Source organism: Chiloscyllium plagiosum, chromosome 16 (genome assembly GCF_004010195.1).
Source record: "Chiloscyllium plagiosum isolate BGI_BamShark_2017 chromosome 16, ASM401019v2, whole genome shotgun sequence".
Taxonomy (NCBI): domain Eukaryota; kingdom Metazoa; phylum Chordata; class Chondrichthyes; order Orectolobiformes; family Hemiscylliidae; genus Chiloscyllium; species Chiloscyllium plagiosum.
In genome coordinates this window covers 69,784,608-69,802,583 of record NC_057725.1, presented here as the reverse complement: position 1 = coordinate 69,802,583, position 17,976 = coordinate 69,784,608, and the positions used below count along the sequence as shown (strand labels likewise).

Here is a 17,976-nt window from a genome sequence, read left to right as displayed (position 1 = left end):
TCCTCAGGATCTGATCAGGTTTATCCGAGAACTTTGTAGGAAGCGGGGGGAGTGGTTGCTGGGGCCTTTGCTGACATATTTGCATCATCAATATCCACGGGTGAGGTGCTGGAAGACTGGAAGGTAACTAATGTGGTGCCATTATTTAAGAAAGGGATTTTAACAAACAGGATTGACGTGTATTTAGAAAGGTTAGGGACTGACGTGTGGTAAATTGTGCCTCACTTACTTGATTGTTTTTTTTTTAACAAGTGACAAGATTGTTGAAGGCAGAAGAGTGAATGTTGTCTATATGGACTTCAGCAAGGCACTTGACAAGGTTCAGAATGGCAGACTGGTTCGCAAAGTTAGCTCACACAAAATACAGGGACAGCTAACTGTTTGGATACAAAATTTGCTTGAAGGGAGGAGACAGAGGGTGGTACAGGATGGTTGGTTTTTAGATTGTAGGCCTGTGACCAGTGGCGTGCTGTAAGGATCAGTGCTGGGTCCATGCTTTTTGTCATTTATATCAATGATTTAGATGAGAATATAGCAGGAATGGTTAGTAAGTTTGCAGATGACACCAAAATTGGTGGTGTAGTGGACAGTGAAGATGGTTATCTCAGAATACAATGGCACCTTGATCAGATAGGTCAGGGAGGGGCAGATGCAGTTTAATTCAGATAAATGCGAGATGTTGCATTTGCTAAGACAAACCAGGGTAGGACTTACATACTTAATGACATGGCCCTAGGGAGCATTGTCAAACAAAGAGACTGAATCATAGAATCACAGGCCTAGGGGTGCAGGTACATAATTCATTGAAAGTGGTATCACAGGTAGACAACGCATTGAATATGTGAGTTGGGACATCATGTTACAGCTGTATAACACTTTAATAAGGCCATATTTAGAGTACTGCATACAATTTTGGTTGCCTTGCCATAGGAAGGATGTTATTAAACTGGAAAGGTGATAAGGACTATTTACAAGCATGTTATTGAGGCTGGAAGGTTTGAGCTATAAAGAGAGGCTGGGATTTCTTCCCTGGAGGCTGAGGAGAGACCTTACAGAGGTTTATACATGAGGAGCATAGATAAGGCAAGATCTTTTCCCTAAGGTAGGGGAGTCTAAAACTAAAGGGCATTGGTTTAATGGGAGAGGGGAAAGTTATAAAAGAGACCTAATGGGCAACATTTTCACACAGAGGGTGGTGCAGTTTGGAATGAGCTGCCAGAGGAAGTGGTGGGGGCTGGTACAATTGCAACATTTAAAAGGCATCTGGATGGGTATATGAATAGGACGGGTTTGGAGGGATATGGGATAAATGCTGGCAAATGGGACGAGATAAATTTAGGCTATCTGGTGGGATGGATGAGTTGGACTGAAAGGTCTCTTTCCCTGCTGTAAAACGCGATGACAGTTACAACATGGAGTTCAATGTATAAATTCAGTTGTTGATAGTGCCATTGGATCCATGGTCTCGGTTAAGCTCCTGTGAAAGTAAAAACTGAGAGAACCTGTGGGCCTCAGAATGAATTAAACCAAGTCAATGTACAATCTGCAATACCTGTTTATTTCACACCAACTCCTGCCAGACACATAGGAGATTAATTAAAATGCAACCGCTTCCTACATCAGGCTTGAAAAGTCTCCTGCTTTCCATTTGGCAAAAAATACTCATTGCATCTATCTCCAAACATCTCCTGTCCCGTGACTGTGTTTGAATCCCCAGCAACTGACAAAACACAGTCTTGTCGATGGAGATCTCAGATCCTGCAACTCCTTCAGATATTGAGATGCTCGACAGCAGATCCATTTCAGGTTCCTTCACCTATTCAGAGACTCAAACACAGTCACAAGTTGAAGAGTGTGCAATCTGAACTACCCATTGAGGATAAATACTGCTCAGTTCCATTCCAGAAGCTTCTATTCTCTAACTCAGGCAACTGGTCAGCCAAGACCAAAACAGAACAAAGGACAATACAAGTCGAATGAGCCAGCCCCGTGATTAATAAACCCAGGTTCTTATTGTAGCATATCCGTCTAATCCTTCATTCAGAGGAGAAAATAGGCTATGGCAGGGGAAAAAGCATTAAACAGAGAAAGCAGCAGCAAATGGCAAGAAGGCGAGGGTTGAGAGCCGCACAGTGCTGGTGGTCTTGTGAAGAGTTTGTCAGGAGCTCACGAGGACTGCGTAGTTGGCAGGATAGAGTCCTAATTGTCCATTATCCAGTTGACCCTTACACCAGCCCTGCTCATCCTCTTCACCAATCTTCATTAACTCTTCACCTGTTGGGAAAGTTGACAAGAACAGAGATTGAAAACAACCTTCGCTGACGAGGAACAACCTAGGATGAGGCCACTCGGCCCTTCAAGCTTGCTCCCTCATCCAATAAGATCATGGCTGCCCTGTTTGCTCCACATTGCCGCCTATCCCCGATAATCTTTCATCCTTTTGCTTAACAAGATGTCTTACCAAAGTATCTTGGGCAAGTAGGCAAGATTAAGGAGAATTCTTAGGTATATTAGGAGCAACAGAGTAATTAGGGAAAGATAGGTCCATTCAAGGGCAAAGGAGGGACTTTATTCATGGAACCTTCGGAGTGCCTTAATGAGTATTTAGCAACAGTATTCACCAAGGAGAAATACATGAATGCTAGTAAGTTTAGAAAGGGTCATGTTGATGTTAAGAGGTGGTAGTCTTGGCTGTATTGAAAAAACATTAAGGTCGATGAATCCTCAGGGCCTTTTGGAATCTAGCCTACAATACGGAGGGAGGCAAGGGAGGATATTGCTGAGGCCTTGACAGAGATCTTTGTATCCTCTTCAGCCACAAGCAAGGTCCCAGAGGACTAGAGAATAGGCAGCAGGGATAATCCATAATCCAGCAAATTACAGGCTGGTGAGCCTTACTTCAGCTGCAGGGAAATTATTGTAGAAGACTCTCAAGGAAAGGATTCACCTGCATTTGGAAAACAATGTGATTGTTGGGGATAGTCAGTATGGCTTCCTACAGGGGAGGTTTCATCTCATAAACTTGATTGAGTTGTTTTTTTAAAAACAAGTGACAGAGATGAAAGGATGTTTACATGGACTTGACTAAAGCATCTGGTCTCTCTCATGATAGGTTGGTCCAGAAGATGGGATCCATGGTGAGTCGGATACAAAATATGGTGGGATCCTAAACAGAAGTGAGATATAAAAAAAATGTCAGGCAGAAGTTAAAGATAGTAAGTTAAATAGACCAGACAGGCAAGGGCACAGTAGGGAACGAGGGAAGACTAATGAATTAAACTACATTTATTTCAGTGCAAGAGGCCTGACAAGGTACGGCAGATGAACTCACAGATGGATGGAAAATGTGACTGAGACATTGTCACAAATACAGAAACACAGCTGAGGGAAAGACAGGTGTGGCATTTCAATAATCTGGAGTACAGATGCTATAAGAAGGATAGACAGGAGGCAAGAGAGGAGGGTTTGTGGTTTTTTTAGATTAGGGGAAACATCAACGCAGTACTGAGAAAGGGTATTCCTAAGAGATCGTCCTGTGAGACTATATGGTGGAACTGAGAAATAAGAAGGGCTTGATCACATTGATGGGATTATACTATAGGCCCCCCAGTAGTGAGCAGGAAATTGAGGAACAAAATCGGGAAATCACAGATAGCTGTAAGAACTGCTGTAATAGTATGAGATTTTAACCTTACAAACATAGACTGGAATTGCCAAAGTGTTAAGGGTTTGGATGGGGAGCAATTTGTTAAGTGAATTCAGGAAAACATTTTCTATCAGTATATAAATGGTCCAAGTAGAGAAGGGGCAAAAACCCAACCTCCAGTTGAGACACCAGGCAGGGCAAGTGGTTGAAGTGTCTGTGGAAGAGCGTTTTAGGGCCAGTAACCATAATTCTATTAGTTTTAAAATAGTAATGGAAAGGGATAGGTCTGGTCCACAAGTTAGAATTCTAAATTGGGCAAGGCCAATTTTGATGGTATCAGACAGGAACATTCAAAAACAAAGGGAGAGGTTACTCGCAGGTAACGGGACATCTGGCAAGTGGGGAGATTTCAAAAGTGAGATAACAAGAGTTCAGGAACAGCGTGTTCCTTTCAGCGAGAAGGACAAAGCTGGCAGGAGTAGGGAACAATGGTTGAAAAGAAATACTGAGGCTCTGGTCAAGAAAAAGGAGGCATATTTCAGGTTTGGCAGCTGGGATCAAGGCCTTGAGTATAGGGGATGTAGGAGGAGGAGGTCAGGAGTGCAAAACGGGGACAATTTGGGACTAGGAGAATCCAAAGAGATTCTACAAGTATATTAAGGTCAAAAGAGCAACTAGGGAGAGAATAGGGCCTCTTAAAGATCAACGAGCTCATCTACGTGTGGAGCCACAGGAGTTGGGTGAGATCCTAAATGAATATTTCTCTTCAGTATTTAGTGTGGAGAAAGACATGGAAGATAAGAAACTCTGGGAAACAAATAGTGATAGCTTGAAAACAATCCGTATTGGAGAAGGAGAGGTGCTGGAGGTCTTAAATGCATAAAGGCAGATAAATCCTCAGGACCTGATCCAAGCACATCCCAGGACATTGTGGAAAGTTAGGGAGGAAATTGCAGGGCCCCTAACTGAGACATTGGTATCATCGACAGCCATGAGTGAAGTGCCCAAAGATTGGAGGGTGGCTAATGTTGTGCCTCCAAATAGATGGCAAAGGATGGCTGCAAGGAAAAGTCAAGGTCCAGGACACCCATACCAACTAAACCCACTGCCCCGTGGCTGAACACTTCAACTCTCCCTCCCACTCCATTGAGGACATGCATGTCCTGGGCCTCCTCCATCACCAAGTCCTTACCACCCGACGCCTGGAGAAAGAACATCTCATCTTCTGCCTCGGGACTCTCCAATCCCATAACATCAATATTCGCCTGTTTCCTCATTTCCCCTCCTCCTACCTCATCCCAGTTACAATCTTCCAACCTGGCACCGCCCTCGTGATCTGTCCCACCTGTCAATCTTCCTTCTCACCTATCCGTTCCACCCTCCTCTCTGACCTATCACCTTTACCCCCATCTCCATCTACCTATCACACTCTCAGCTACCTTGCCCCCAACCCCATCCCCCGCTCATTCCTCACCATCCCCTTGGCTCTCAGCCTCATCCCTGATGAAGGGATTTTGCCCGAAATGTCAATTCTCCTGCTCCTCGGCTTTTCAAGCACCACACTCTCAAACCTACTACTAACCAGTGAGCCTAACGTCAGTGGTGGATAAGTTGTTGGAGGGAATTCTGAGAGACAGGATCGACGTGCACTTGGAAAGACAAAGACAGATTAAGGATAGATTAGGCTTTCTGCATGGGAAATTGTCTCACAAATTTGACTGAGTTTTTTGAAGAGGTGACCAGGAAGATTGAGGAACGCTAGGCTGAGCAATGGCAGACAAGAGTTTAATTTAGATAAACGGGAGATGTTGCATTTTGGCACGACAAATCAGGGAATGGTCAATGGTTAAAGTCCTGGGGAGCATTGTCAGAGAGACAGAACCATAGTCCCAGGGGTGCAGGTACACAATTCCTTTAAAATAGCATCACAGGTAGACAAGGTATTGAATACAGGATTTTGGATTCGTGGTGCTGGAAGAGCACAGCAGTTAAGGCAGCATCCGAGGAGCAGCAAAATCGATGTTTCGGGCAAAAGCCCTTCATCAGGAATAAAGGCAGAGAGCCTGAAGGAGGAAGCTGTTGAAGTCCACATTGATGCCCTGCGGTTGAAGTGTTCCGAGGTGGAAGATGAGGCGTTCTTCCTCCAGGCGTCTGGTGGTGAGGGAGCGGCGGTGAAGGAGGCCCAGGACCTCCATGTCCTCGGCAGAGTTGCAGGGGGAGTTGAAATGTTGGGCCATGGGGCGGTGTGGTTGATTGGTGCGGGTGGCCCAGAGATGTTCCCTAAAGCGCTCTGCTAGGAGGCACCCAGTCTCCCCAATGTAGAGGAGACCGCATCGGGAGCAACGGATACAATAAATGATATTAGTGGATGTGCAGGTAAAACTTTGATGGATGTGGAAGGCTCCTTTAGGGCCTTGGATCGAGGTGAGGGAGGAGGTGCGGGCGCAGGTTTTACAGTTCCTGCGGTGGCAAGGGAAGGTGATTGAATACAGAAGTTGGGACATTGTGTTGCAGCTGTACAAGACATTGATAAGGCCACATTTGGAGTACTGCATTCATTTCTGGTCACCCTGCTATAGGAAGGATGTTACTTAATTGGAAAGGGCGCAAAAAACACTTACAAGGATGTTACAGAGACTAGAAGGCTTGAGTTGTAAAGTGAGGCTGGGAATTTTTTCCCTGGAGGTTGAAGGGTGACCTTATCGAGGTTTATCTGTGAGGGGTATAGATAAGGTGAATAGCTTTTCCCCAGCGTAGAACAGTGCAAAACTGAAGGGCAGAGGTTTAACGGGAGAGGGAAAGATATAAAAGGGTCAACTTTTTCACACAGATGGTGGTGCATGTATGGAATGAGCTGCCCGAGGAAGTCATGGGGGTGGTGCAATTACAGCATTTAGACAGGTACATGAATAGGAAAGGTTTAGAGGTTTTTCAGCCAAACACAGGCAAATGGGACTAATTGAGGTTAGGAAGCCTGGTTAGGCTGGACAAGTTCGGCCAAGAGCCTGCTTCCATGCTGTATAACTTTATGACTTTATGTGGAGGTGATGGTTTTGGACTGGGGATGGACAAGGTCAGAAGTCATACAACACCAGGTTATAATCCAGGTTTATTTGAAATCACAAGCTTTCGGAGCGCTGCTCTTTTGTCGGATGAAGTCACCTGAAGAAGGAACAGCACTCCAAAGTTTTTTTTCTTCATAGAATCCCTACAGTATGGAAACAAGCCATTTGGCCCAACAAGTCCACACCAACCCTCCGAAGAGTAACCCACCCAGACCCAGTTGATCATGGGTCACCAAATCAGTCATGATCAGCTTGTGATTTCAAATAAACCTTTTGGACTATAATGTGGTGTCATGGACTTCTGACCTAAGTCCATGACTGTAAGAGTGAGAGGATTACCAGTGAAAGTGTTGGAACTACTGGAGACCAAAGGGGCAACATGTGCGTGGAGCAGAGGATGTGGGAGAGATCTCAGATTAATATTTCTCATCTGCATTCACAGAGAAGAAACACATTATAGCCTGGGATTTCAGTTAGGATAGTGAAGTTCTGGAAAATATTAAGACTAATAAGGAGTAACTGTCAGATCCATAACGTTGCATAAAATACCAGGCCGCAATGAGACGTACAAGAAGCTGTTATAGGAAGCAAGGGAGGAGATTGCTAAGACCCTGGCGAATACTTTGCTGGCCACAGGTGAAGTGCCAGATGACTGGAGGACAGTTAATGTGGTTCCTTTGTTCAAGAGGGACAGCAGTGATAGGTCAGGAATTACAGTTAGTCTGACGTCAGCGATAGATAAATTATTGGTAAACATTTTGAGGACAGGATTAATCAACACTTGGAAAGGCAGGAATTGAGCAGGGATAGTCAGCATGATTGGTTGGAGGGAAATTTTGTCTTACTAATTTGTTTGAGCTTTTTTTGTAAAGGTGACTAAATATATTGATGAGGATAGTACAGTTGATGTGGTTTATATGAACTTCAGTAAGGCCTTTGACAAGGTCTCAGATGGAATGCTGCTCCAAAAGGTAATAGCCCATTGTATCCAAGGTAAACGTGATTCAAAATTGGCTTCCAAATAGGAGGTCAGGCAGCAGCCGAGGAGCAAGAGAATCAACACCCTCCCACCAGCCCACACCCCACTCCCGGCACCTTCCTCTACCACCGCATGAATTGAAAAACCTGCAGCACACCTCCCCCTCACCTCCGACCAAGGTCCCAAAGGATCCTCCCACATGTGATAGAAATTCACCCGTACCTCCACAAATGTATCCGTTCCACCCGATGTGATCTCCTTCACATCAGGGAGACAGGGCGCCAACTTGCAGATCATTTCATAGAACATCTCTGGGACACCAGCACCAACCCAACCCCACCGCCCCGGGGCTGAACACTTCAACTCCCCCTCCCACTCCGTCAGGGGCATGCAGGTCCTGGGCCTCCTCCACCACCAAACCCTAGGTAAAAACAATGACTGCAGATGCTGGAAACCAGATTCTGGATCAGTGGTGCTGGAAGAGCACAGCAGTTCAGGCAGCATCCGAGGAGCTTCGAAATCGACGTTTCGGGCAAAAGCCCTTCATCAGGAATAAATGGGCTTTTGCCCGAAACGTCGATTTCAAAGCTCCTTGGATGCTGCCTGAACTGCTGTGCTCTTCCAGCACCACTAATCCAGCATCACCAAACACTAACCACCCGACACCTGGAGGAAGAAATCCTCATCTTCCGTCTTGGGACCCTGCAACCACACGGGATCAATGTGGATTTTACCAGTTTCCTCACTTCCCCTCCCCCTACCTTATCCCAGTCCCAAGCCTCCAACTCAACACCGCCCTCTTGAGCTGTCCATCTTCCTTCCCACTATCTGCTCCACCTTCATCTCTGACCTATCACCTTCCACCCCCCCACCTTCGTGTACCTATCACATTCCCAGCTACCTTCGCCCGAGCCCCACCACCCTCCCATTTATCTCTCAGCACCTCTGGCCGATAAGCCTCATTCCTAATGAAGGGCTTATGCCTGAAATGTCGATTCTCCTGGTCCTCGGATGCGGATCTCCAGCATCTGCAGTCCTCACATTTTCAAAATAGAAGGCAAAAAGATGATGGTAGAGGGTTGCACTCTCCAACGACAGGGTTCGGAGCTGGGACCCTTGCTGTTTGTTACGTGGATGTGAATGTAGAAAGTATAATTAGCAAGTTTACAGATGACATGAAAATTGGTGGTGTTGATGGAAGTGTGGAGGATGGTTTCAGGCTACAGTCTGATGTTGATCAGCTGGTAAATGGCAGGTAGAATTTAATCCTGATAAGTGTGCGGTGATGCATTTTGGGAGGTCTAATAAAGGAAGGATTTACACAGACAATGATAGGCTGAGTAGGGAGGACTGAGGAACAAAGGGAGCGTAAACTCTGAAGGTGGACAAGGCGATGAAGGCTGCACACAGGATGGTTGGCTTCATTAGTCGTAGTGTAGAATATGGGAGCACGGAAGTCTTGTTATAACTTGATAAAACAATGGTTAGGCCACAAATGGAATATTGTGTGCAGTTCTGGTCGCCACATTATCAGGAAGATGTGATTGCACGAGAGAGTGTGCAGAGGAATTTCACGAGGATCTTGCCTGGGATGGAAAGTCTCAGTTACGAGCAGAGACTGGATAGGTTGGGTTTGTTTCCCCTGGAGCACAGGACGCTGAGGGGTGATCTGATTGAGGGATGCAAAATTACGAGATGCACAGACAGAGTGGATTGTGAGAATCTTTGCTCCACGGCAGATGTGTCGAAGACCAGAAAAACTCAGCTTAAGGTCAGGAGTAAATGGTTTAAATGAAATCAGAGGAAAACATAAATTCACCCAGAGGGTGGTAGAAATATGGAGTGCACTGCTTGAGAGGGTGGTAGAGGCAAGAACTCTTGCAATATTTAAGAAACATCTGGACAGACATTTAAAATGCCAGGGCACAGGCTCTGGACCAAGTGTAGGGAAATAGACAATAGACAAAAGGTGCAGGAGTGGGCCATTCTGCCCTTCGAGCCTGCACCACCATTCAATATGATCATGGCTGATCATCCTTAATCAGTATCCTGTTGCTGCCTTATCTCCATAACCCTTGATTCCACAATCCTTGAGAGCTCTATCCAACTCTTTCTTAAATGAATCCAGAGACTGGGCCTCCACTGCCCTCTGGGGCAGAGCATTCCACACAGCCACCACTCTCTGGGTAAAGAAGTTTCTCCTCGTCTATGTCCTAAATGGTCTACCCCGTATTTTTAAGCTGTGTCCTCTATTTCGGCACTCACCCATCAGCGGAAACATGCTTCCTGCCTCCAGAGTGTCCAATCCTTCAATAATCTTATATGTCTCAATCAGATCCCCTCTCAGCCTTCTAAACTCAAGGGTATACAAGCCCAGTCACTCCAGGTAGTCCCGCCATTCCAGGAATTGACCTCGTGAACCTACAATCACTTAGCTCTGTCTATCATTTGCTGTTTATACCATCTTGCATGCAAGTAGTTCTGTTTAGTGGCTTCACCAGGTTGACACCTCATTTTTAGCTATGCCTGGTGCTGCTCCTGGCATGCACTCCTAAGTCTCCATTGAACCAGGGTTGATCCCCTGGCTTGATGCTAATTTCTGCCCACTCACCTGACTTGTCCAGGTCACCCTGTAATCTCCTAACATCCTCCTCACATTTCACCCTGCCACCCAGCTTTGTATCATCAGCAAATTTGCTAATGTTATTGCTGATACCGTCTTCTATATCATTAACATATATTGTAAAAAGCTGCGGTCCCAGTACTGATCCCTGCGGTACCCCACTGGTCACTGCCTGCCATTCTGAAATGGAGCCGTTTATCACTACTCTTTGTTTCCTATCAGCCAATCAACTTTCAATCCAAGTTAGTACTTTGCCCCCAATACCATGCGCCCTAATTTTACTCACTAACCTCCTGTGTGGGACTTTATCAAAAGCTTTCTGAAAGTCCAGGTACACTACATCTACTGGATCTCCCTCGTCCATCTTCAGAGTTACATCCTCAAAAAATTCCAGAAGATTAGTCAAGCATGATTTCCCTTCATAAATCCATGCTGACTCTGTTACTACTATCCAGATGTGTCGTAATTTCATCCTTTATAATCGACTCCAGCATCTTTCCCACCACTGAAGTCAGACTAACTAGTCTATAATTTCCTGCTTTCTCTCTCCCACCTTTCTTAAAAAGTGGTACAACATTAGCCACCCTCCAATCCACAGGAACTGATCCCAAATCTATCGAACTCTGAAAAATAATCACTGACGCATCCACGATTTCTCGAGCCACCTCCTTCAGTACCCTGGGATGTGGACCATCAGGCCCCGGGGACTTATCAACCTTCAGACCTAACAGTCTCTCCAACACCAATTCCTGGCAAATATAAATTCCCTAAAGTTCAGGTCCTTCAGTCACTGTTACCTCATGGAGATTGCTTGTGTCTTCCCCAGTGAACACAGATCTGAAATACCAATTCAATTCTTCTGCCATTTCTTTGTTCCCCGTAATATATTCCCCTGTTTCAGTCTTCAAGGGCCCAACTTATGGGCGGCACGGTGGCACAGTGGTTAGCACTGCTGCCTCACAGCGCCAGAGACCCGGGTTCAATTCCCGCCTCAGGCGACTGACTGTGTGGAGTTTGCACGTTCTCCCCGTGTCTGTGTGGGTTTCCTCCGGGTGCTCCGGTTTCCTCCCACAGTCCAAAGATGTGCAGGTCAGGTGAATTGGCCAAGCTAAATTGCCCGTAGTGTTAGGTGAGGGGTAAATATAGGGGTATGGGTGGGTTGCGCTTCGGTGGGGCGGTGTGGACTTGTTGGGCCGAAGGGCCTGTTTCCACACTGTAAGTAATCTAATCTAATCTAATCTAATCTAATTTTAATCTTAACCATTTTTTTGCCTTTCACATACCTAAAAAAGCTTTTATTATCCTCCGTTATATTTTAGGCCAGTTTACCTTCATACCTCATTTTTTCTCTGCGTATTTCCTTCTTAGAAATCCTCTGTTGTTCTTTAAAAACTTCCCAGTCCTCCGTTTTACCACTTATTTTTGCCATGTTATGCTTCTCTTTTACTTGATATGTTTCTGAACTTCCCTCGTCAGCCACGGCCGCCTCCTCCTAGGATCTTTCTTCCTTTTTGGAATGAACTGATTAGATTAGATTACATTACAGTGTGGAAACAGGCCCTTCGGCCCAACAAGTCCACACCGACCCGCCGAAGCGCAACCCACCCATACCCCTACATTTACCCCTTACCTAACACTACAGGCAATTTAGCATGGCCAATTCACCTGACCGGCACATCTTTGGACTGTGAGAGAAAACCGGAGCACCCGGAGGAAACCCACGCAGACACAGGGAGAACGTGCAAACTCCACACAGTCAGTCGCCTGAGGCAGGAATTGAACCCGGGTCTCAGGCGCTGTGAGGCAGCAGTGCTAACCACTGTGCCACCATGCTGCCCACCATGATCCTGCATCTTCTGCATTATACACAGAAATATCCACCATTGTTCCTCCACTGTCATCCCTGCTAAGGTATTGCACCATTGAACTTTGGCCAGCTCCTCCCTCATAGCTCCATAGTTCCCTTTATTTAACAGAAGTACTGTCACTTCCGATTGTACCCTCTCCCTCAAATTGCAGATTGAATCTTATTGTGTTATGGTCACTACTTCCCAATGGCTCCTTCACTTCTAGGTCACTTCGAGGTGGGGGGGCGGTGGGGTGGGGGTTAGAGGTGAATGTAGTGGCCGTCACTATGGGGAAGATACTGGGGGAGCTGGCAGGTCTGAAGTTGGATAAGTCAGCCAGTGCAGACTACACTCTCGGGTTCCGAAGACGACAGTTGAGGAGATTGTGGAGGCATTGGTGGTGATCTTTCAGGAATCAACGGAATCAGGGAGGGTCCCACAAAACTGGAAAATGGCTAACGTAACAGCCCAATTTAAAAAAGGGAAGAAGGCTGGAAGCTAGAGTCCAGTTAGCTTGACCTCACTTGTTGGTAAGATTGTCTTGCTGCAATTATACAGGGCCTTGGTGAGGCCACACCTGGGAATATTGTGGAAGGTTTTGGTCTCCTTACCTGAGGAAGGATGTTCTTGCTATAGAGGGAATACTGTGAAGGATATACCAAATTGGCAGGACTGATGTATTAGGAGAGGTTGAGGCGGTTAAGATTGTTCGGAAGAATGAGGGGGAGCTCGTAGAAACATATAAAATTCTAACAGGAAGAGGCAGCTTAAACGCAGGAAGAATGTTCCCAATGATGAGGCAGTCCAGAACAGTAGGCCATTCAACCCCTCGAACTTGCTTCACCATTCCTTATGATCATGGTTGATCATCAAGCTCAAGTACCTAACCCTGCCCTCCCACCACATCCTTGATCCCTTCAGCCACAAGAGCTACATCTACCGCCTTCTACAAAACACAATGTTTGGCTTCAACCATTTTCTGTGACAGTGAATTCCACTGGCTCACCACTCTCTGGGTGAAGAATTGTCTGTTGATCTCAGTCTGCAAGGTTAACCTCTTGTGTCTAAAGAAATCGAGGACGTGGTGGGAGGGCAGGATTAGGGTATGGAGCTTGATGGTTAGCCATGATCATAATGAATGGTGGAGCAGGCTTGAGGGGTCGAATGTTTCTGTGTGTTGGCCTTCATCACAAGGGGACTTGAACTCAGAGGGAAAGCTGCCTTGCTGCAGTTGAACTACCTTTGTCTGGTGGCTTGTGTACGGCTTTGGTCCTTTTTCATAAGGAGGGAATAGATCTGGGTCGGTATTCATTACAGGGTCACAGAATAAGAGGATTGCACTGCTATAAAGCAAAATTATTACAGGGCATAATAGAGTGGATGTAGAGAGGATACTTTCCATGGTCAGTAATTCGAGAACCAGGGGACACAGTCTCAGAATAAAGCGTGGGGCTGAGATGGGGAGAAATTTCTTCACTTTGAGAATGAGTGAATCTTTGGAATTCCTCCTACCCAGAGGGCAGTGGAAGCTCAGTCATTGAGTAAATTCAAGACACAGATTGATAAGTTTCTAGTTACTAATGATATCAAAGAATCTGAGGATACTGTGGAAGACTGGCACTGAGGAGATGGTCAGCAGTGATCGAAAATGGCAGAGTAGGCTTGACATGACATATTCTTGTTACTTTCCCACCTAACCCTGCATCATCAGTACACTGGAGGATAATACAATGTCCTCATTAACATTGAATGAAAGTAGCTCAGGGGCCAATATAGATCCCTATTGCCTGAGGGATAAGCAGCTAAACTGAAAATTTCCACAATTACAGAAAAGGGCAAGGTAAATCAGAAACGTTACAGAAATAAAGCTGTGGCATTTGACACAGATTCAGAGAAACTGCAGATGACAAACTGAAAGGAAAATTGTTCCTCACAGATTGATACTCAGCACAGACAACCGAATAAGAGACTGGAGAGAACAACCCCCTGTCCGCACCCATCTCCTCCTCACACACCCCACCTCCCGTACATCCCCTCATTGCCCATGTCCCCTGACATTCCACAACCTCCCCATAAGCCCCCACACCATCATACCCCACACAATCCTTCCCCATTTCCCCCACCCGTTCACATCCCACAACCACACACATCCCCTCTGCACTACCCCTCACATCTCAACACACCCACTCAGATCCCACATCCCTAAACACCCCTTTCCCCACTCAGTCTATCCTGCCACACATCCTCTTGACCATGTTTGACCTGAAGCCACAAGACTTCACGAGATCCAGAGTCAATGTTGAAGTCTCCCAGAGCAGCTCCCTGCTGACTGTATACTTAGGCCCCTTCAACCACACGGCATCAACATCGACTTCACTAGTTTCCAAACTTCCCCTCCCCCCACCTCTTCCCAGATCAACCCTCCAACCCGGCACTGCCCTCTTGACCAGTCCTACTTGTCTATCTTCCTTTCCACTTATCCACTCAACTTACCCACCGACCTATCACAGTTACACCCCCTGCATCCACCTTCCCACCTCTCTTCCCCCTCAGCCCCACCCTCATCCCCCTATTTATCTCTCAGCCACCTTCCCCTATCACATTCCTGATGAAAGGCTTATGCCCGAAACACCGACTCTCCTGCTCCTTGGATGCTGCCTGAGCTGCTGTGCTTTGCCAGAGCCACCCTTTCCGATCCTGTATACCAGCTCTGATGGGTCTGTGCTCTGGGCCATCAACAGTAGAATTGTACTCCATCACAACCTGCAGCTTCATGGTCTGGCATATACTGCACACAATCGTTACCATCAAGCCAAGGGAATCAACCCTGGTTCAATGGAGAGTGATGCAGGGCATGCAGGAGAAAGCACCAAGCATTGTGAAGAGAGTGGTGTCAACCTGGTGAAGCCATCAAACAGGACTACTTGTGTGCTGAACAGCATAAGCAGCAAGTATTTGATGGAACAATGTGATCCACAACTGAACTGATCAGCTCTAAGCTCTGCAGTCCTGCCACATCCATTAGTGGGTGGTACTGGACAGCCAAACAAGTCACTGGGGGTGGCAGCTCTGGAAATATCCCCATCCTCAAATGATGGAAGAGTGCAAAAGCAAAGGCTGAAGCATTTTCAGCAATCTACAGTCAGAAGTGTCGAGTGGATGATCCATCCAGGTCTCCTCCAGACATCAGAGATACCAGTCTTCAGCCAATTCGATTCACTCCACATGATATCGAGAAATGGTTGGAGGCACTGGATACTGCAAAGGCTATGGGCCCTGACAACATTCCGGCAATATTACTGAAGGCTTGTGCTCCAGAACCTGCTGCTCCCCTAACCAAGTTCTTGCAGTCCAGTCACATGCCAGGATGGTCACATCATGGCACAGGCCCATCCTGGCACACTCACACAATGGTACAGCTGTACCTCTGCACAGTTCCTGTCCAGTTAACAGACAAACAGAGGCACACACGAGTCATCCACTTGTTAACCGGGCACATGCAGTGAGAGCTACATGCAGGATTAGCCAAGAGCACTGACATTCACAGCACAAGTAGAAATGAGGGAGGCCAATATATTAATCTGGAATCACAGAAATATTACAGCACAGAAAGAATCCAATCAGACATTTAAATCTTCCCTCAGCTCCTGGTTCAGCCTTGCAGCCTACAGTGCCTCACGCGCAGGTCCAGGATCTTTTTTAAAAGTGTTGGAGATTTCCCCTAAACCATCAAACTAGACAGTGACTTCCAGACCCACACTGTCCTCAGAGGGAAGAAGCTTTTCTCTGTGTCCCCTTTTTAACAGCTCACTTTAAACCAGTGCCCTCAGGTCAGTGACCTCTCCTCTGGGGGAAATACGGTCCCCCTGCCCACTCTGTCCAAACCCCTCACTGTTTCGTACATCTCGATGAAGTCAGCCCTCAGCCTTCTCTGTTCGAAGGAGAACTCCAGCTGCTCCAATCTTTGCTCAGAGCTGCAACTTCCAGCCCTGGCAACGTTCTTGTAAATCTCCTCTATTCTCCGCAGACCAATTATCTCCTCCTTGGAACCTGGTGACCAGGCCTGGACACACAACTCCAGCTCTGGTGTGAGCAGTGCCTTGTATCGTTTCAGCAGCAACGCATTCCTGCCCTTGTATTTAATACCTCGCCCAGTGAAGGAAAGTACCCCAAATGCATTCTTTATTCGGGTGGGTTTAAACTAGCTCAGCAGGGAGATGGGAACCGGAGGTGTAGCTGCAGTGCACAGGAGGATGAGAGTAGGAAGGACAGGGATAGGATTTCAGGGTCACAGGAATGTGCTGACAGACTGTGAAGTGGTTTGAAGTGTGTCTTCTTCAACGTCAGAAGTATCCGAAATAAGGTGGGTGAGCTTGCAGCATGGAGAGGTACCTGGGACTTCGATGTTGTGGCCACTTCGGAGACATGGATAGAGCAGGGTGAGGAATGGATGTTGCAGGTTCCAGGATTTAGATCCTTCATTAAAAACAGGCAAGGCGGTAAAAGAGGGGGAGGCGCGGCCTTGTTAGTCAAGGATAGTATAACAGTGGCTGAGAGAACTTTTGATGAGGACTCGTCTACTGAGGTAGTATGGGCTGAGGTTAGAAACAGGAGAGGAGAGATCACGCTTCTTACAGGCCTCTGCAGAGTTCCAGGGAGGTGGGAGAGAGAATTAGCAAAATTATTCTGGGTAGGAGTGAAAGGAACAGGGTGGTCATTATTGGGGACTTTAGCTTCTCCAACATTGACTGGAAATGCTATAACTCTAGCACGTCGGATGGATCAGTTTGTGTCCAATGACACAGTATGTCAAAGAGCCGACAAGAGGGGAGGCCACACTGGATCTGGTGCTTGGTAATGAACCAGACTAGGTGTTTGATTTTGTTGTAGGTGAGCACTTTGGAGACAGCGACCATAATTCAGTTACGTTTAGTTTAGCAATGGAAAGGGATCGGTACATGCCACAGATCAAGAGTTATTGATGGGGCAAGGGCAATTATAATGCGATCAAACAAGAATTAGGATGCATAGAATGGGGTAGTAAAATGCAGGAGATGCAGACAATCGAAATGTGGAGTTGGTTTAAGGAACAGATATTACGTGTCCTTGCTCGGTAGGCAGGGAGGAAGTGATAAGGTAAGGAAACCGTGGTTTACTACAGAAATTGCATCTCTTGTTATGAAGAAGAAGGAGGCTTTTGTGTTGATGAGGCAAGATGGTTCAGATGAGGCGATGGAGAGTTATAGATCACCTCGGATGGATTTAAAGAGAGAGTTAAGAAGAGCAAAGACAGGACACAAGCAGCCTTTGGCAAATAGAATAAAGGAGAACCCTAAAGCTTTCTATAGGTATGTGAGAAATAAAGGGATAATTGGGGTAGGATTAGGGCCAGTCAAAGACAGAAATGGCAAGTTAAGTGTGGACCCTTTGGAGATCGGAGAGGTGCTAAACGAACATTTCTCATTTGTTTTCACTCAGGTAAAGGAGAATATTGTAGAGGAGATGATTTGGATGTGAGCATAAGAGGTACAGTTAGTAAGTTTGCAGATGACACCAAAATTGGAGGTGTAGTGGACAGCGAAGAGGGTTACCTCAGATTACAACAGGATCTGGACCAGATGGGCCAATGGGCTGAGAAGTGGCAGATGGAGTTTAATTCAGATAAATGCGAGGTGCTGCATTTTGGGAAAGCAAATCTTAGCAGGACTTATACACTTAATGGTAAGGTCCTAGGGAGTGTTGCTGAACAAAGAGACCTTGGAGTGCAGGTTCATAGCTCCTTGAAAGCGGAGTCGCAGGTAGATAGGATAGTGAAG

General features: G+C 46.4%; 1 long non-coding RNA gene across 1 annotated transcript in view; it reads right to left on the bottom strand.

The window, feature by feature from the left end:
* Positions 1–1,537: 1,537 nt before the first annotated feature.
* The window catches only part of LOC122558006, a 21,066-nt gene continuing 4,627 nt past the window's right edge, over positions 1,538–17,976 (bottom strand). The window contains exon 3 of the long non-coding RNA XR_006313999.1: positions 1,538–2,274. This is a non-coding gene — a long non-coding RNA (uncharacterized LOC122558006). The remainder of the gene's footprint in view (positions 2,275–17,976) is intronic.